Here is a 21,990-nt window from a genome sequence, read left to right on the forward strand (position 1 = left end):
TATAAACTTGTACTACTGTAGTAGGCGTGGGCTTCGTGTCTATCTTGGCCACAATAATGCGTTCACTATGCTGTTTGTAGTAGCTTACCCGCATTCCTATTTTCCTATTCATTATTAAACCTACTCCTGCATTGCCCCTATTTGACTTTGTGTTTATAACCCTGTAGTCACCTGACCAGAAGTCTTGTTCCTCCTGCCACCGAACTTCACTAATTCCCACTATATCTAACTTTAACCTATCCATTTCCCTTTTTAAATTTTCTAACCTACCTGCCCGATTAAGGGATCTGACATTCAACGCTCCGATCCGTAGGACGCCAGTTTTCTTTCTCCTGATAACGACATCCTCTTGAGTAGTCCCCGCCCGGAGATCCGAATGGGGGACTATTTTACCTCCGGAATATTTTACCCAAGAGGACGCCACCATCATTTAATCATACAGTAAAGCTGCATGCCCTCGGGAAAAATTACGGCCGTAGTTTCCCCTTGCTTTCAGTGACATGCAAGTTATTAATTAACTGAATATTCATTTTTACTTACAAATTTTCACATTAAATGTTTAATGTGTCCCCCTGTTGTTGAATCACCATTCAATTCGTCTAGTCATGTTTCCAAACACAACCTGTAACATTTCTTCTGTAACGGAAGCACTGAAAGTGGATATTGCAGTTTTCAATTCGTCGATGGATTTTGCACGGTTTTTATAGACAGTTGCTTTCGCTGCACCTCAGAAGAAAAAGTCAGGTGGTGTTAGGTCAGGCGATCGTGGAGGCCAAAGTCCCTGTGAAATTATGCGATCACCAAAAACTTCAGCAAGAACTGTCATTGAAGCGCGAGCTGTATGCGCGGTTGCACTATCTTGTTGAAAATAACCGTTCAGTATTTTCACTTAACACAAGTTCTTCTATGAATGGGTACAGAATATCACTGCAGTATAGTTGTGCGTTTATTGTTTCGTTTAAAAATATGGGATCCACAATCCGACGTCTAGAAATTGCAATCCAAACTCCTATTTTCACAGAATGAAGTGGTTCCTCATGAAGACACAATGGATTTGCAGTACTCCACAAAAGAGAATTTTGCGAGTACATGTACCCGGATAAATGAAACCACGCCTCATCAGTGAAAACCGTTTCATTAAGAATATCCCTTCCATTTTGCTGAACGAAATTTTTGAGCCATTAACAACAATGCAGTCTCTTGCCATGATCAATATTTTTCAGTTCTTGCACGAGTGTCACTTTGTATGAGAAAAGTTCTAATTTTTTCCTTACAGCTGTGTGGGCCGTTCCGACACTAACATCAATTTCCTGGGCGAGTTTTGTAACTCAATTGTTCGGACTCATGGACATTTTATCGAAAATATCGAGTAGTTTATCCTCAGACAAAACGCTAGGACGACCACTTCTCGGTGCATCTGTCACTGAACCCATACTTCGAAATTTGTTAATCAAATGTGGCACAGTATGGCGCGGGGGTTTTGTCGCCGGGAAAACTGAATTAAATGTTTGACGTACTGAAACTGTGTATTTACCGCCAGCTTTGAATACTTGTTCGACTAAAAACATACATTCTTCAATGGTTATCATTTTGACAGTTACAAAAACGAAACGAACAAAGGAACTAAACTTTAAATGTTCACGTCAACACGTAACGACACGCACCAACGATACTACAGACGCTGGCTGAGATAAACGAAAAGTGGAATGTTGGGAGAGTCCACTTGAAGGGAAGTACCCCAGGGAGGCGAATAATCATACGGCAAGCGCGGCTAACAGTCATACGGCACTGCAGAGAGACTTTTTGAACACCCCGTGCATTGCATGTGTTAAAATCAAGTAGTACGCAAATATTTATCAACTGCCTCGAACCGCGCGACCGCTACGGTCGCAGGTTCGAATCCTGCCTCGGGTATGGATGTGTGTGATGTCCTTAGGTTAGTTAGGTTTAAGTAGTTCTACGTTCTAGGGGACTGATGACCACAGAAGTTATGTCCCATAGTGCTCAGAGCCATTTGAACCATTTGGTGGGACCGATGACCTCTGCAGTTTGGTCCCTTTAATCCTTAAACCAACCAACCAACCCTATATTGGTATGGTGTAGTATCTGTATCCAGTGAAATTTTTGAATGAGCAGTCACTCTTAACGCTGTCAGAGTACTGGATCTGTGGAGGCAATTTGTTGCAGTTACCTCGGACTAATCTTATGTTTAAATACGGCACATTATGTAAAAGTTGCATTTATAACTTAATTGGCGAAAAGTAACATACCTTACATTATGTTATTGTCCTCTTGTTTTGGTAGCTGTTTTGCTACACAATATACAACTTGTCATCTGCAAACAGCAAAACGTAATTTATTTTCTGTTTGTTATGCATTTACGAACGGAAATAAGATTGTATCACGTTTTCTTTCTGTAACTTACAGTTTTGAAGTTGTGGTACGTTTTCCTGTGTTGTTAGCGAAGTAAATAGGCTTACTTCTTTGCCTGTGTTCGCGTGGCAATGCAGTTTTTCCGATTACTCAAAACATAGGCGGAGTTTTCGCTCCCATTACGTGTTGTTGTGGCTGTGGGGGGCTGTGTGGCGTTCATTTGTTTCGTAGTGTGTTCTGCTGGGTGAGGCGCGCGAGTTTGAATTGTATTTGGTGTTAGTGGTGTGTGGTTTATGTGGGTTTGCGTGTGTGTGATGAGTACCGGGAGAGAGAGAGAGAGAGAGAGAGAGAGAGAGAGGATTTGTTTGTGTGTGTGTGTTACTTGTATAATTCTTCTATTGTGGCGAAGAGAGTTTTGTTGCACAGTGATGTGTATTCATTGAGTACTTTCTTTCCTTGGGCTATTGATTTTTGGATGTGGTAGTTTTCTTCTATAGTTAATTTTTGGTATAGGCTGCTGCTAGTTTTTAGAATGTGAAGGTCAGTTTCAATGTTTGTTGGGTGGTGGTTGTGTGCTACCATGTGGTCTGCAAATGTTGAGTGTGTGCTATTGCTTTTCAGTGCTCTGAGGTGTTCATTATATCTGGTTCTGAAGCTCCTGCATGTTTGGCCCACATATACAGATTGACAGCAGTTGCAAGTAAGTTGGTAGATGCCAGACTGGCTGTATTTGTCAGTGTTGGTGGTAATTCTTCCAAGTCTGCTCTGTATTGTGTTGTTGGTTCTGTATGCTATGTTGAGTCCTTGTTTCTTTAGTATATTACCCACCCTGTGTGTGACTTTGTTGTTGTAAGTCATTATGTGCCATTTGTTGCTTACTGTCTGCTGATTTGTTGTGTGATGAGTTGTGTTTGTATGTGTGTGTGTTTCATGGTTATGTGCTGTTTGTTTTTGTATTTTGTGGTTTATTTTGTCTACTCTCTTTGCGTCATATCCATTCTCCTGTGCAATTTGTTTTATTGTGTTCAGCTCTTGTGTGTAGTCATGCTTATTCATGGGTATTTTGTTCAGCCTGTGAAGTAAATATCTGAAGCTGGCTTCTTTGTGGGTTATGGGGTGATTGGATTGGTTATGAATAATGGTGCTGGTAAGTGTGGGTTTGCTGTAGATTGTGAATTCATGTTTGTTGTTTCTCTTGTGTATAGTGAGATCTAAGAAATTAAGTTTTTCATCTGTTTGTGTTTCTACGGTGAATTGTATTTGTGGGTGGATCACTTCTTGTTCGCATTGACGGCACTTTGAACAGTGGACGTTACATTTCAGATGTGTTACGACCCGTGGCTCTACCCTGCATTCGATACCTGCGAAACACATTTCAGCAGGATAATGCACGACCGCATGTTGCAGGTCCTGTACGGGCCTTTCTGGATACAGAAAATGTTCGACTGCTGCCCCAGCCAGCACATTCTCCAGATCTCGCACCAACTGAAAACGTCTGGTCAATGGTGGCCGAGCAACTAGCTCGTCACAATACGCCAATCACTACTCTTGATGAACTGTGGTATCGTGTTGAAGCTGCATGGGCAGCTGTACCTGTACACGCCATCCAACCTCTGTTTGACTCAATGCCTAGGCATATCAAGGCCGTTATTACGGCCGGAGGTGGTTGTTCTGGGTACTGATTTCTCAGGATCTATGCCGCCAGATTGCGTGAAAATGTAATCACATGTCAGTTCTAGTATAATATATTTGTCCAATGAATACCCGTTTATGATCTGCATTTCTTCTTGGTGTAGCAATTTTAATGGCCAGTAGTGTACATCAAAGGAGCAGCCTGCTCTTCGTGGAGCTAACATCCCCCCTAGGAATTCGTGTATCCGAGGCGGGACGACGAGGTAGCAAGCCTGGTATTTAGCCATTTGGATGTGGGAAACGCCTAAAAGCGACATCCGGTCTGGCCGATTCAGCAGTCTTCGTCGTTAATCCGCGTGACGAATTCGATCCGGGACAAGCACTTTAACGCGTTCGACTGTCCGAGCAGGTAATAACGTGTTTTTACCTGTGGGAGTAATTTATTATTCGGTATGCATGGAGAGTTTCGCAGGTTTATCCCTGCCCTCTTAGAATCACAGTACCCGTAGTGACGTCGCTAGTGTGACGACACAGTTGTCACTTTGACGACGATGGGATAGGAGCGCGGGTGGTCGGCCTCGTCTCTGTCTTTCTGCCCGCCCACTTGCACTCAACCTTGATATTTCGCGCGTTCAACCTTTCAGTTTCGCAGAAGGTGGTTCGTCGGTATTGCGGTCAGTACAGTGTACCCTTCACCGGCGCGGAGCAATCGCAAGGAGACGAGATGCTATCTGAGGCGGGAGGGCACATTTTCGCCGATACGTCCGTGACCTTTCGCCGGAGCCACCCCGACCGCCGATCATCCCCGAAGCGGGCGGTTCTTCCCGCACCGCTCTGGCCGCCCGGCGCGGCGGTTCGCGGAAGCGCGCGCGTCCGCAGCCGGACGCGTGGTTTCGGCTCGCGGGTGAGCGGACGGCCTTGTCGGGAGGAACGGGTTCGACTCCCGGCAGCGGCAGCCCGGAAATCCTGGCCGTTTACCTCGCGGCGCCTTTGCCGGCGGCCTCGGCCGCCTTTCCGCGGAAACGCCTTCACATTTTCAGCTAACAGCGGCCGCGCTCCCTGAAAGCGGCGGCGGCGGCGGCTGCCGCTATCGCGTTGTGCGATCAGTCCTTCGCGTCGCGCTGTTCTGCGCCAGTCGCGTGTGTAAACGTCGGGTCCGCAATGGCGTGCTCGTCTGGCCAGCCGGTCTGATCATGTAATCCGTCTCCATGTGCGGCGCTCCGTCTCAATTCGTGTATCTCCTACTGCGTGTCTAGCCACCAACAACACAACGCTGTGTGTAAAGCATCTTGTAATGTGCTCCACAGATATTACTCTCTTATTCCCGTCGACGGTGCCCCGTTTGCCAGCCTGTATAGTGTCGGATGGGGTAACGGGCGGAATCTCTCATAGAGTAGAAATATCTCTGAAGTGAGCAGTCAGATGCACATGATAACACGATCTCGAGATGGCGTAGGTTTGTCCGTAATGCGTCGTATGAATTTCGAATGTCATTATATCGCTTGTACAGGCAAGAATCTCTTCGTATCTGGTATATGCGTTTTGAAGACACCATAAAAATCTGCATTCGATGCCTGGAATAAAGTGGGCTCTTAGCTTTGAAGAGCAAAAGGAGCGGGCATCTCATCACAGCACCGTCGCGTCAGCGTGCGTTTACCCTATCCGTTACGTCGTGTCACGTCATATCAATTTGCTTAGCCCAGTAACGAACGGCGAAAGTGCGGTTACGAATCACCATCCCTAATACAAAAAGTTAGATTATATTACGTGAATCGAGGAATTAACAACGACAAAGTTTATTAATGACGAAAGCAAATTTGGTAACGTATGTTCTTCATTAGTTTTGTTTGTTAAAGTATGAGATATGAAACATTTCGAAACATCAGCATTTATTTGCTACGGAAACTATATCCACTGAAGAGCCGAAGAAACTGGTACACCTGCCTAATATCGCGTAGGCCCCCCGCGAGCACTCAGAAGTGCCGCAACACGACGTGGCATGGACTTGGCCAATGGCTGAAGGAGTGCTGGAGGGACCTGATACCATGAATCCTGCAAGGCTCTCCATAAATCCCTAAGAGTACGAGGGGCTGGAGATCTTTTCTGAACATCACGTTGCAAGCCATCCCAGATATGCTCTATAATGTTCATGTCTGGGGAGTCTGGCAGCCAGCGGAAGTGTTTTAACTCAGAAGAGCGTTCCTGGAGCCACACTCTAGCAATTCAGGGCGTGTGGACTGTCGCATTGTCCTGCTGGAATTGCCTAAGTCCATCGGAATGCACAATGGATATGGATGGGTGGAGGTCATCAGGTAAGATGCTTACGTACGCATCATCCGTCACAGTTGTATCCAGACGTATCAGGAGTCCCATATCACTCCGACTGCACTCGCGCCACACCATTACAGAGCCTCCACCAACTTGCACGGTCCCCTGCTGACATGCAGGGTCCATGGATTCATGAGGTTGTCTCCATACCCGTACACGTCCATCCGCTAGATAAAATTTGTAACGAGACTTGTCGAACCAGGCAACATGTTCCCAGTCATCAACAGTCCAATTTCGGTGTTGACGGACCCAGGCGAGGCGTAAAGCTTTGTGTCGTGCAGTCATCAAGGGTACACGAGTGGGCCTTCGGCTCCGAAAGCCCATATCGATCGTTGAATGGTTCGCACGCTCGCACTTGTAGATGGCCCAGCATTGATATCTGCAGTAATTTGCGAAAGGGTTGCACTTCCGTCGCGACGAACGATTCTCTTCAGTCGTCATCGGTCCCGTTCTTGAAGGATCTCTTTCGAACTCACTGATTTGATGGTACGGTTGGCGCGTACGTCTGTGAGGCATCCTGCACGTCTGCTTAAGTCGCACTAACCCATTAACTTCTGTTTATAGCGACAACAAGAACCGCAGGCACATTTTACCGGTAGGTAGTGGTGAACCGCGATATCGATGCTGACCTTGAACCTGCGGGCCAAGATGTTTCAAATGCTAATCATTCCTGCAGAACATACTAATGCACAAGTCCTGTCAGTATGAACGTTCTGTCTCTAGTCGTTCAAGATATTATATTTTTTCTGAAAGAGAGTGTATATCAGGAAAGAGGAGCGGCGAACCGAGCTCAGCCTCTCCTGCACATGACTGCTGCTTTTTAATCATCCTCACCAATTGAGTTCACTTCGGCAGAAATGGGGCAATCCCGTAAGAGCGATCCAACAACTGGAAGTTAGAACTAGCGCGTCGTCTATGTGGTCAACTTAGTGGAGGAGCGGAATACATTTCCTGGCGGCAGCGTCATTGCCTTCTGGCACAGATAAAATGCCTCTGAGATTCTATAGAGAATCTTCAATCGAAGCAGACCTTCTCTTAACCACAAAAAAACCGCAGATTCCACAAACAGAAAACTGTGCGCGTCTACAAGAAGGCTGACGGAAGTATCCCATAAAATTACTCATTAGTATTTTTAACATTTAATTGTTACAGAATCTAAACAAATATTTTGAGATCAAGTAAATGTGATAAGGTGTTTCCAACAAAGTGACCCTCCCCATGCCAACCAACATGGATTCCGAAAACATCCGTCATGCTGAAAGCAACTCGCATTTTTCTCACATTAATCCTGAAAGCCATCCATCAAATCATTCCTTGATTTCCAAACGAATTACACTCAGTATATAGCAACTTTTATTGACTTAAGTACGGCCATACAGGGAACCAAACGAAATTTGCGACTGGAATGATGGTTCTCACGACGAAGGACGCCACATATTATCTTGAATGGAAGGTCGTCAACAGATATAAAATTAACTTCAGACGTACTGCATGAAAGTGTGCTGTGACCCTTGCGGTTCATGTTATATGTTAATAACCTGTCAGCCAGTATTAAGAGTAAGTTCAGACATTTGTCAGATAATGTAATTTTTCATAATAAAATATTATCTGAAAAAGACGCACAAATATCCAGACAGATAGCGTTCAAAGTTCCTAGTGATTCAAAGATTCGCATCTTTGTTTAAATGTCCGGAAATGTGAAATTTTGCGCTTCACGAAACAAAGAAACATAATACGCGATATCTGCCATAACGATAAGTCACAGCCGGAATCAGTCAAGACATATAAAAACATATATGTTACAATTTTTAGATATAAAATCGATTGATTCATAGAGTGCATAGTAGATCAAACAAAGTCAGTTTCATTTTGTTGGTACGATATGGGGAAAATTCAATCCACTGGTGGAGAGATGGGAACACGTAATGCACCCAGTACTATTGCCAAAAACCATCATTTTTGTGTCCCAGGTATTATACCGTAGGGGGACATAATGTTGCAAAGGCATACTGACCTCCAAATCTTTGAATACGGTACACTCAGCGGCCAACTACGATTTTAACCATACTGTGATGCTGTACTTCTTACCCGTGTGCATCTTTTCTGGGGCGCATTCGGCCCTGACTTCAATTTTATGGATGGCAGTGTGCGACCACATCGAACAGGGCACGTGAAGCAACTCTTGGAACGAGAGGATATGTGTTTGCTGCATTTAAATCCTGTCGAACAAGAGTGTGTACTGATCTTTCATTGGTGGCAGCAGGAATTTATGGAAGAGGCAAGCCCCAGGTTCAACATGACTCGTGGTTGACAACATCTAGATTTATTTCGTGAAAACATTTAGTATTTTCCTTTGCAGTGGAATGAAGCGGAAAGCCAGTTAACAACAATAAATAATCAGAGCCCCGGAAGTGCTTCTTTGAAATTTATCCCAATTTCTTTTTAAAAAATAATTACACCAAAATCAGCATCAAGAATCACATAGCGCCAGAAGGCTTAGAATTTACTTTAAAATTCTGACTTAGCAAAAATTACAACAAGATCAATGCGAATCATCACCAAGCGCCAGAAGGCTTAGAAATTGTCTTGAAATTTCTTAGTATTACACTACTGGCCATTAAAATTGCTACAACAAGAAGAAATGCAGATCACAAACGGGTATTCATATTAGAACTGACATGTGATTATATTTTCACGCAATTTGGGTGCATAGATCCTGAGAAATCAGTAACCAGAACAAGCACCTCTGGCCGTAATAACGGCCTTGATACGCCTGGTCATTGAGTCAGACAGAGCTTCGATGGCGTGTACAGGTACAGCTGTGTAACCAATGGCACCCCATACCATCACGCCGGGTGATGCGCCAGTACGGCGATGATGAATACACGCTTCCAAAGTGCGTTCACCACGCTGTCGCTAAACACTGATGCGATCATCATGATGCTGTAAACAGAACCTAGATTCATCCGAAAAAATGACGTTTTGCCATTCGTGCACCCAGGTTCGTCGTTGAGTACACCATCGCAGGCGCTCCTGTCAGTGATGCAGCGTCAAGGGTAACCGCAGCCATGGTCTCCGAGCTGATAGTCCATGCTGCTGCAAACGTCGTCGAACTGTTCGTGCACGTGGTTGTTGTCTTGCAAACGTCCCCATCTGTTGACTCAGGGATCGAGACGTGGCTGCACGATCCGTTACAGCCATGCGGATAAGATGCCTGTCATCTCGACTGCTAGTGATACGAGGCCGTTGGCATGCAGCACGGCGTTACCCTCCTGAACCTACTGATTCCATATTCTGCTAACAGTCATTGGATCTCTACAAACGCGAGCAGCAATGTCGCGATACGATATACCGGAATTGCGATAGGCTACAATCCGACCTTTATCAAATTCGGAAACGCGATGGTACGCATTTCCCCTCCTTACACGAGGCATCACAACAACGTTTCACCAGGCAACACCGGTCAACTGCTATTTGTGTATGAGAAATCAGTTGGAAACTTTCCTCGCGTCAGCACGTTGTAGGTGTCGCCACCGGCTCTGAAAAGCTGATCATTTGCATACCACAGCATCTTCTTCCTGTCGGTTAAATTTCGCGTCTGTAGCACGTCATCTTCGTGGTGTAGCAATTTTAATGGCTAGTAGTATATGTACGCAGACTGAAGCGACAAATGAAAATTTGTAGCAAGGCCAGGATTCGAACCCAGGTTTGCTGCTCATTAGGAACATGCGGTGGCCACTACGCCACCCTGGCAGAGTCGCTTCTCACTACTGACTGCACTACCCTAACACACTTCTCTCCTCAATCCAAAGCCCCATTCACGCCTCAGCTCACTTGGTATTCCTCCTAAACTCAAACAGAATTGCATAGACTCTCCAATTGCATTGGAGTAGCATCTTAGTATCGAATGGAACCGTGGATCCTGGCTGCCCTGCTGCTTAGTTGCTATTCCTGTACAACTGCTATTTGAGTTTAGCGGGAATACCACATGGGCTGACGCGTGAATGGGAATTTGGATTGAGGAAGGAGCCGTGCTGTGGTAGTCCGTGCAGTCGTGCGAAGCCACTGTAACAGGATGGCTTAGTGGTTATCGAATCTGCCTAGAGTCCAGGAGACCTGTGTCCGAATACTGGCCTTGGTATAAATTTTCATTCGTCGCTTTAGTCTACGCACATATATCATATACGTTTGAGACTCGAAAAGGTATCTGGAACGATATAGTTTCATTTCATAGCTGCTACTACACTGCCAAAATGGCATCAGCCTACTCACCTGTACGTAGTAGGTGCTGTCTGTCGAGAGTGCGTGAGGAATATTTGTGGAAATATGTAGGTATCCTGGCAGATAAGAAATGAGCCTCCACCTTCTGCTTCAGTTTCTCATCTCTCCTGTCTCATGAGGTCGGCTCTTCTAGTATTATTACTCCATTCTGAACGTGTTTGTGTCTTTTCAGGCTGCAGTCTCATCGTTTTCAGGTTATTCTTTAGGATCCTAATCTAAGTGTTCGTAGGACGTCGAGGGCCTTCTTGGGTTCATTTAGGTCAAATAATGGTTATGTTCACGCCGTATGATATCTTCTTTCCAGCGTTCGCGATTCTCTTGAAGCTTTCTCGCTATGTTTCCTGCGTCAAACGAGCCTGGGATGTGGTCATTTCATAGTGTCTGTTATGCTCATCAGAACAGAACAGCATTTTCTGAGCATTCTTTCTCAGCATTTTTTTTTACCTTCAACTTCTTTTCGTCTGATTTGAGTATGGCCCAACATTCTGAACCGTACGTTAGAGTTGATCTTGTCACTCGTTTGTATTTGTTTATTTTTTTACTTCAACAGGCATTTTGAGATCGGAGATGACTAATGTAGGTGACCTCCATTTCAACCCCCCAGTTTTTACACAGTTCCCAATATATTTATCCATGAAAATATAGATGTTATTACCGGTTCGAAATACTTGAACAAATTGGTTGGTGTTTTAAGTGCATCTATACACTGACGGAAAAAATGTCAACACCAAGGACACAAATGAAAGTTAGTAGGTGTGTTTATACGTCTGAAAGACGATGTATATTCGGATTTCACACTTGTGGCGTGAGAAAGGCGCTAGTGGCGCCACTACGAGGATGCAAATCAGTTTTGTTTTAAACACACGCTGTAACGGTCATGAGCGTTAGTTACCACTGAGACTGGACTTGGTGAGATGATGTAAGTCAAGAATGCGTTTAAGGCTACAAAGACCCCTCACTGGGTTTGAATGAGGTCGTATAATATGGCTACGAGAAACAGATGCCCCTTCTGCGATATCGCAAAATACTTGGCAGCAATGTAGCCTCTGTAACTGATTGCTTGCAGCGGTGGTCACGACAATGTACGGTCACATGAAGACTGGTCTGCGGTCGGCCACGTGGCACTACCGAGAGGGACGGCCATCGTGTTCGGCGTGGAGCTTTGGCGCATCGTACTGCATCTGCGACAGCAATCTGAGCAGCAGGTGACTCCATAGTGACACAACGAACTGTTACAAATCGTTTACTTCAACAAGGTGCCCTGTAGCGTGCATTCCACGGACCCCAAACCACCGCTATTTTCGATGATGATGATGATGATGATGTTTGGTTTGTGGGGCGCTCAACTGCGTGGTTATCAGCGCCCGTACAATGTCCCAACCTTTGCTCAGTCCAATTTCGCCACTTTCCTGGATAATGATGAAATGATGAGGACAACACAAACACCCAGTCATCTCGAGGCAGGTGAAAATCCCTGACCCCGCCGGGAATCGAACCCGGGACCCCGTGCTCGGGAAGCGAGAACGCTACTGCGAGACCACGAGCGGCGGACACTATTTTCGACCTGTGGTGTCAAGAGAGCTGATTGGAGGCTATGGTGGAGGTCTTCTGTGTTTTCTGACAAAAGCTGTATCTGCCTCGGTGCGAGTGATGGCCATGTATTGAGTATAAAGAGGCCTGTTGAAGGCCTGCACGCAGCATGTCGCGTGCTAGACGCACTATACCTACACCTGGAATTATGGTCTGGGGTGCGATTTTATACGACAGCAGGAGCACTCTCGTGGTTATCCCACGCAACTTGGCGGCAAAACTGTATGCCAACCTGGTGATTCTACCTGTTGTGCTGCCTTTCATGAACAGCATTCCCGCGCGACCGCTACGGTAGCAGGTTCGAATCCTACCTCGGGCATTGATGTGTGTGATGTCCTTAGGTTGGTTAGGTTTAAGTAAGTTCTAGGGGACTGATGACCCCAGAAGTTAAGTCCCATAGTGCTCAGAGCCGTTTGAACCACTTTTTGAACAGCATTCCAGGGGGTGTTTTCCAAAAGGATAACGCTCGCCCACTTACCGCTGTTGTAACCCAACATGCGCTAGAGAGTGTCGACATCTTGCCTTGGACTGCTCGATCACGACATCTGTCTCCAGTGATCATCGGACGACAACTCCACCGTCATCTACAACCAGCGTTAACCGTCCCTGTATTGACTGACCAAGGGCAATAGGCATGGAACTCCATCCCACAAACTGACTTCCGGCACAGTGCATGCACGTTTGTATGCTTGCATTCAACATTCTGGCGGTTACATAGTTTATTAACGTACTATAATTTCACATTTAAATGGCCTATCTCTGGCTTACATTAACCTGTAATCTTACAATTTTAATCACTTAAATATGTTACCTAGACAAATGTATTCGCAAAATTTCATTACTTCTATATTAACTAGCTTTTGCTTCCTCTATTTTTTCCCGTCTGTGTATATGCTCTGTTTTGTTCCTACTTACTCCAAGGCCTTAAATATCTTAAAGCAATTTATAACTAATCACCCTAACTGAGTAATAAAATTCATCAAGTGCACCAAGCATAAAAATAGTTTTGAGTTTCTGGTAGAGATTCTGCTATTAGATCTATGTCGTCAGCAAATAAAAGTTGCTTCTGTGACATAGTTCATTACCAGACAATAGCAGTGGACTTAAAGCAGATTCTTAACAGACAACATCTTATACCTCGAATTCTGCGCTGACACCTGTTAGGATTAGAGCTTTTTGCTCGATTTTTCATGTCTCCTCGAGAACATGGACGTAGTACTCTGCGAGAGACTACGTGCTATAAATCATAAGCGTTCTTGGCACTTGTTCAAAAGATTTTTTCAGATCAATAAACACAAAACAGGCCCTTCTTGAGATATTTGTATACCTCCACTGGAATTTTAACATTATGAATTACGCCTACAGTGCCTAAATCGCTGGTAAAATCATATTTTATTACCTTTTTTAATCTGTTCGAAAGCACTTTTCCCCACACGTTCAGTGTTTCTGATGTTAGTTTTATTGCTCCCTGCTTGTGGGAGGTGATATGCGATCTCAGATCAACAGCAAGGTATTTAATGCTCCTGTAATTTGTTGATCACAATCGTCAAAGCAAGTTTCACTGGAAATCACCATCTGCTTACAGCTGAAAGGGAGATTCGTCGCAATGAAGGGAATTCGGGATAAAAAGTTGCACTCTCTTGCTATGCTGTTAAGATAGGCGCTTCAATTTCATTGGCCGGCGAAAATACGTTGAATGTATAGCAAAACACAATGAATGTACAGAACATTTTTTATTCACAGTTCGTTTTGCTTTTAGACCACCTTTTATTACAGGTCAACGTGTGTAAACGTTTGTCGCTTATACGTATAATGAGCTTTGAGCCATTGGTCGGCTTACCATACTTTTTTCGGTCCAATACAGGACATTTACCATATTTTTGGGTCCAACCCAGGATATCTTTTTGAAATTTTTTAAAAGTTTAGTGAAGCATTGAACTTTATTTATTCAGTTGTATTTGTCACTAGACATGACTTACTTCCAGAAATATTTTGTTTTAATTACATCATAAAATTCCCAACACGAAAGCTCTGAATTAATTCTAAGATTTCAAAAATTTGTATTTTTGCTTCAGGTTAGCATTAGAGACACACTTTCTTTTGCCCATCGCTAAACGATGATGCAAACAACGAAAAGAAGTAAACGATCAAAACGTGTAAAAGATTTACTTCAAACATGAAAACAGCATAAACACATTCCCCTATTGTGTTATCAAATGACTAAATGAAAAGTCGTGGCAGAACTGATGGCTATGCCTTCCCATCGAGGTCAGCGCTTGCTTCACGGTCGACTGAGAGAACCACGGCCGTATAACAATGTTTAAAAACGCGATATCGAACATATAGCTCTAAAATTTAAAAAAGAAATAATGCTCGCCAGTCGCCAAATTCGGTAATTTCCAAGAATGGTCGCCTATTGAACGCGCGGGCCCCAGTGATATATATCGAACTTGCGACTCGCGTCGACTACACGATTCTGGTGGCGCAAATTATGGTAAATGATTGGTACGTTGCCATGGGAACATAGTTTATTGTTTTCGGTTGTGAAAGCAATGAGCCAAAGCGTTGTTGTTCGAATGCCGATAGTCACACAAGGCGAAATTTAATTCCTCGGGTATGTAGTGCAGAAAGTTATTTGAAAATTTGTTGAGACTTCGGATTACTTCCAAGTGAGGCTAGCAGGTATTGTGTAGAATGCTATGGAGTCAACTACTCCAAACATAGCAATAAACGTGCTGATGATTGTAAGCAAAAGCATTGGTACGCGTAAATTTGCGCCTTGTCAGGAGAGCACATCTATTAGAAAGGGCACATGGTTTGACAGTTCAAGTTATTCGTCGGGAATAGCACCATTTCAGTTTCTTGTCGGACAGAAGACTATACGCTACAAGCGACAGCTTCTGAAACACAATTGTCAGGGAACATCGTGTGAGGCTACTACGGTTTCTGCCGAGAAGTCTGTTACGTCATGGTCATGAATGAGAGTGTCCCAATCGGCGCACAAGAAAAGATTGTCGGAATAGACGAATCGCATATAGCTACTAGGAAATACCAGAGAAGACGAACGTTGAAAAATGAACATGAACATATTTGGCCGCCCTCAGTGGCCGAGCGGTTCTAGGCGCTACAATCTGGAACCGCGCGACCGCTACATTCGCTGATTCGAAACCTTCCTCGGGCATGGTTTTGTGTGATGTCCTTAGGTTAGTTAGGTTTAAGTAGTTCTAAGTTCTAGGGGACTGATGATCTCAGATTTTATGGCCCATAGTGCTCAGATCCATGTGAACCATTTTTCAACATATTTGGATATTTGGTGGCATTGAAAAAGAACCCCTCAAGTGCTTCTTCCGATTTTATTCAAGGTGGAAAAAAAGGTTAGTCCCTCTGATAAAGCACTTTATGTTGGTGGCGGGAGTTTTGGATACTGTTTACAGCGTTCAGTAGAGAGATGATGAAAGACGAAGGGGTAGATACCAAGAATGAATGATTGTCGTGAGGGGTGATAACCTAAAATTCTCAAACCCCGGGCATTTTCGGAACCTTGGATATTATCCCGGACAGCACCAACAAACCAGGACTGTCCGGGATAGTCTCGCACTAATCGTAAGCCAAACCATTGGTACGTGTAAATTTGCAAGACTTGGATAAGATGACAAAAAGTAATGTAATGTATTTTGTGTACAAAACTAGCTATAAGCCGTGATTCGAACGGATGTTAAAGAAGGGCCTTTGCGTACCGTCGATTTTTAGGGTTATGTACCTCAGTCGGTAAAAACATGAATCGTTTTTACGAACCAAGAAGTCATATATAAATGAAACCTGTCGAAAGGAGCTAAGCAGTTTCGTTAAGTTTGTAGTATACAAAGCGAAATCAGCGAATCCACATATCCTAGACAAGTAAATTTAATGTTGGTTTGTATTCGTAAATATAAGATTGCGACACTTAATTCTGTCATTGACGTAAACTTCCGAAAATACTTCCGTCACTAAGGCAAAAAAAGAAAAAAAATAAACCAGGAAAACTAACCATGTACTGGTTCTTCGGTGTTCAACAAACTAACAGCGCCATCTATTGCTTCTTTGGTGTATTATGCTGTCACTAAGTTAAGCATCCGAACTAATGAGATGAGCAAACTCTATATTTTTGACCGTCATCCAATTTTGATTAAAAGAAGCCTGTATGTTGCCTGAAGCTAAGCTGACGTCTACTTTGAAAACCCCATGAAAATTCATGTTGTAGTTTTGGATATTAACGTGTTCAAACAGAAAGGACAGTTTTAGATAAAGATTTAAAGCAGGATATCTTTTTTTTCCGTGATCCGATTCTGAAGAAATAAATTCTATATGTTGCCCAAGTTACACGTGAAAAACCCATGAAAATTTGCCTAATGGTTTGCGAGATTAGCGTGTTCAAACAGATAACTGTTTTATAGTTTTATTATTGGCACAGATATAGAAGAAGACAATCGAATGATATTTCCCTCGGCTGGTCCCGGCGGAGGTTCGAGTCCTCCCTCGGGCATGGGTGTGTGTGTGTTTGTCCTTAGGATAATTTAGGTTAAGTAGTGTGTAAGCTCAGGGACTGATGACCTTAGCAGTTAAGTCCCATAAGATTTCACACACATTTGAACATTTTTTTGATATTTCCCTATCTAATTTTATGGTTTTGTTTCATGTATTAAGTACAACAATGCGCTGTCAAGCTCATAGACAATAAATCACGTGATTTTGCTATCCCCTGTTGATCAAAAATCAAAGTACTTTAGTATAAGTGCACCTTATACACGGGCCACAATGTCTACAACTACATCTACGCCTACAGCTACGTGATTACTCTGCGATTCAAAGTAGACCTGTTGTTAGCTTAATGAGTACTGCAAGGATTGCAATAGACATTGTTTCCATTACCGATAATCGTAATTTACTCTGTTCTTATGGCGTTATGTCCTGTATTATATGTATATGTATGCTCTGCTGTATGCTACATTTGAGTCACGTAAAATTCTCTGAGTGTGTGCTCAATTTTTCCGCTTCGATCTGATGTCGGTTTTCGAAGAGCACTGTAACCGGTCGTAATAAAGAGAAACAACCTTCATGATTTAAATGGTGGAAAATCTGTTACGATTTATGAGGACTGCCCGTCCACAAATGCTATGTCACAACTTAAAAAGATCATCAGATTGTGTTAATTGTGCACATCAAAACACTGGCCTTTTGCAGAGAAGTTCCGAAACACATGTCTTTTCTACGGGCTTTGCTTATAGTGCAAAGCGCGGACGAGTTGTGGAAGCGCTTCTGGTGCACAGGTAGAGCGCATTGCTAGGGTGCGGGACAGACCCGCCTGCCGTCCTGTTTCGCTCGCGGCTGGGCGTCGCCTTCTTCCCCGGTCTCGCCCTTCGATCAGTCGCAGCCGCGAGCGAACGAGTGGGCGCGTGCATCGAGCCTCGCGCTGACGGCTGGTGCACTGGTGCGTGGGCTGCAGGCGCAGTTTGCGGTTAACCGACGTTCAAGGCCACCGGAGGGTGACTGCGCCAGTGACCGCTGGCGAACGCAAATCCTTGACCGATGTCTCGTTCACAACTCAGCGGTTCCGCTGTGTTAACAGTAACTAGTGACCTTTTTTTTTATTGGTTTGTTTGTGCGTAACATCCCGTGAAAGCACGCCAATTAGCGGCTTAGGAGTTTCAAGGGCCCTGGCCTCAACTTTCACCAGACGTTCTTAGACTCCACTGAATACCTAAATGGGAACGATCGTTCCGGGGTAAGGCCATCACATTACCCGAATACCACTGATTCGCTCAGCCAGAAATAAGATCACCAGACAAAGTTAGTCACGCCCTTGAAAGAGCTCACTGGTCACTTTCGGTCGGTGTAGGCGCTTTAGATGGCCGATGTGGAGACGTGGCCGAATGGCAGAAACGAGCTGTCGTGTTTGGACGTGTCCATGACCGCACCGTAAGCAACGTCGCCCGACTCGCCGGTGTATGCTAGCGGACTGTCCAACCTGTCTACAAGGAATGGTGTACCACTCGCAAACATGTAACGCGGGTTAAGAACAGTAATCGTAAAAAGACCCAAACGAATAGGGACCAGAGACGAGTGTGACGCCTTCAACCCGACAGCAATCGCAGACCAACTCAGTAAGCTACCGAGCGAAGTTTGCGATGGAGTCTGGATGCAGTGAACATTTGGAGCCGGATACGTCGCAGAACACGGGCTTTGTACTTCGAGAGAGAGATGAGAAAGATAATTGAGCTCTACAATGAATCACAGCTAACGGGCTAATAGCGAATATTCTGTTCAATAATCATAAGACGAGGAGGTATCCTTGGAAACGCCCCGGGCATGCCGAAAAATTTCACATACTTTACGTCATTGTCAGGAGAGATTCCAATACCGGAACTGAATTGTAAGGTGTACCCAGGAGCAGATATAGACTCAGACCCCAATTTAGTAATGATGAAGTGTAGTCTAAATTTTAAGAGACTAGGCAGGAAGAATCAATGTGCAAAGGAATAGGATAACGAAGTACTAGAGAATGAAGAGATACACTTGAAGATATCTGAGGCTATAGATGATGCGATAAGGAATAGCTCAATAGGCAGTTCAGGTGGACAGGAATGTACATCTCTAAAAAGGGCAGTCTCAAATGATGGAAAGAAAAACATAGGTACAAAGAAGATAATTGCGAAGAAACCATGGGTAACGGAAAAAAATACTTCAACTGATCGATGAAAGAATGAAGTACAAAAATGTTCAGGGAAACTCTGGGGTATAGAAATACAGTTCACTTAGGAATGAATTAAATAGGAAGTGCAAGGAAACTAAGGCGAATAGCTGGATGGAAAATGCGAAGAAATCGAAAAAGAAATGATTATCGGAATCACTGACTCAGCCGGCCGCGGTGGTCTAGCGGTTCTAGGCGCTCAGTCCGGAACCGCGCGACTGCTACGGTCGCAGGTTCGAATCCTGCCTCGGGCATGGATGTGTGTGATGTCCTTAGGTTAGTTAGGTTTAAGTAGTTCTAAGTTCTAGGGGACTGATGACCATAGATGTTAAGTCCCATAGTGCTCAGAGCCATTTGAAGCACTGACTCAGAAAATAGAAAATTCGAAACAACCTGAGGTGAAATTCAAAGCAATGGCCGTAACATTTAGAATGCAGAGATAATTCCACTGGTAAATGTAGGGAAGGGGGCAGATAGGTGGAAAAGTTAGACTGAAGGTCTTTATTGAACTGGAGAACTTGTCTGATGGCAGTAGAGAAGAAGAAACAGGAGTCGACAGGGAAGAGATGGAGGATTCAGTATTAGAATCAGAATTTCAAAGGGCTTCCAATTACGTAAGTTCAAGTAAGACGGAAGGGATAGATAGCATTCTGTCCGAATTTTAAAATCATTGCGAGAAGTGGCAACAAAATGATTATTCACGTTGGTGTGTCGAGTGTATGAGACGGACGATATACCATCAGACTTTCGGAGTACCATCACCCACACAATCCCAAAGACTGCAAGAACTATCGCACAATTAGTTTAACAGCTCACGCGTCCAAGTTGCTGACAGTTATAGCACACAGCAGAATGGGAAAGAAAATTGACGAAGCCGGCCGGTGTGGCCGTGCGGTTCTAGGCGCTTCAGTCTGGAACCGCGTGACCGCTACGGTCGCAGGTTCGAATCCTGCCTCGGGCATGGATGTGTGTGATGTCCTTAGGTTAGTTAGGTTTAAGTAGTTCTAAGTTCTAGGAGACTGATGACCACAGATGTTAAGTCCCATAGAGCTCAGAGCCATTTGAGCCATTTGAAAATTGACGATCTTCTAGATGACGATCAATTTGGCTTTAGTAAAGGCAAAGGCACCAGAGAGATCGTTCTGACGTTGCGGTTGATAATGGAAGCAAGACTGAAGAAAAATAAAGACATGTTCATAGGATAGACCAGGAAAACGCTTTCGGAAATTCAAAATGGTGCAAGATCTTCGAAAGTCTGAGAAAATAGCATTAAGCTACAGGGAAAGAAGGGTGATATACAGTATGTACAAGAACCAAGAGGGAACAATAAGAATGACAGACAGGGATGTAGACTTTCACCCCTAGTGTTCAGTGTGTACATCGAAGAAGCAATGACTGAAATAAAAGATAGCTTGAAGGGTGGGATTAAAATTCAAGGTGGAATATATTAATGATAAGATTCACTGATGGCATTGTCTTCATCAGTGAAAGTGAAAAAGGATTACAGGATCGGTTGAACGGAACGTAGAGTCCAGTGACTACGGAATATGGATTGAGAGTAGTTCGAAGAAAGACGGAAGTAATTAGAAGTAAAAGAAATGAGAACAGTGAGAAACTTGACATCAGGATTGGTGATAATGCAGTAGATGAAGTTAAGAAATTCTGCTACCTAGGTTGCAAAATAACCCGTGACGGACGGAGCAAGGACAGCATAAGAAGTAGACTAGCACTGGCAAAAATGACATTGCTGTCCAAGAGAAGTCTACCGGAAAGTCTTTATTTGGGGAAGAAATTTCTGACAATGTTAGACATGGACTGTGGGAAAACCGGAACAGAAGAGGATCGAAGCATTTGAGATGTGGTGCTACAGAAGAATTTTGAAAATTACACGGACTGATAAGGTGAGGAATGAAGTAGTTCTCCGAACGTTGACAGGACATCTGTTAAAAAACCAGGGAATAACTTCCAGGGTACTAGAGGGAGCTGTAGAGGGTAAAATGTATAGAGAAAGACAGAGCTTGGAATACATCCAGCGAATAATTGAGGACGTAGCTTGCAAGTGCTACTGTGAGATGAAAGATTGGCTCAGAAGCGGATGTCCTGGGCAGTGTTTGTAGGGTGTAATGGATGTCGGAGTAGATTCTTTGATGTTTGTGGGTCTTTTTTTCGTGCCATGACTTGAACCCACTCATAACTTGTTACCGAGAACTTGAACCAGGATATTTATTTCAACGTTCTCTTCCCTGTATTGCTAGTGGAGCATTACCTTAGCAAAACTTAAATGCTCATTCAGACGATGATGCACAAATATTAACGCTAAAAGCTTTTGTGATCAATCATATCTTACATATAATTGTAAACTATTTAGAAAAGCTAATCCAGTAGCAATAGAGACCATTTTGAAAGTCATTAAGGAATAAGAGCGGCAGGATGTTTATAGTGTTGACAACTAGGCGAAAAATATAGTGCTTTCCTCAACACAGTTCTCATGCTCCTTAAAAGTTACGAACCATGAGAACGTTCAAAACAGATTACTAGCGCTAACAGGCAGTCTGGATGGCTGACTAGGGGGATAAGAACATAATGTAGAACAAAATGGGAATTATAGCAAAATTTTAGAAACAGTCACAATTGAGCTGTAGCAGTCCATTACGAGGCAAAAAGTATGTGGTACGCAAATAGTATAGCTAATTATCACGATAAAATTAAAACCATTTGGCCATTCGTGAAGTGTATAGTCGGCAGCATCAGCTTGAGGATATAAAGTCAGTGGGTAATAAAAGTGTTTCAGTTAATGACAAGTCGGCTTTATGTACAGTATTTAATAACTAGTTTCAGGATATAGCAGGTGAACTAAATAGAAGCTTAGCTCCTACAGGGAATCACATAACTCTCTTAGGAAATAGCTTCCCGAGACTGTTGTCTGAAATACTCCTCTGTGATCCTCACAAATGGCAAATTGAGTCAATAATTAAATCACGAAAGACTAAGGACTCTCATGGATATGACGGGGTATCTAGCAGAATACTAAAGTACTGTTCTGCTGATGTTAGCCCAGT

Source organism: Schistocerca cancellata, chromosome 3, assembly GCF_023864275.1.
Source record: "Schistocerca cancellata isolate TAMUIC-IGC-003103 chromosome 3, iqSchCanc2.1, whole genome shotgun sequence".
NCBI lineage: Eukaryota > Metazoa > Arthropoda > Insecta > Orthoptera > Acrididae > Schistocerca > Schistocerca cancellata.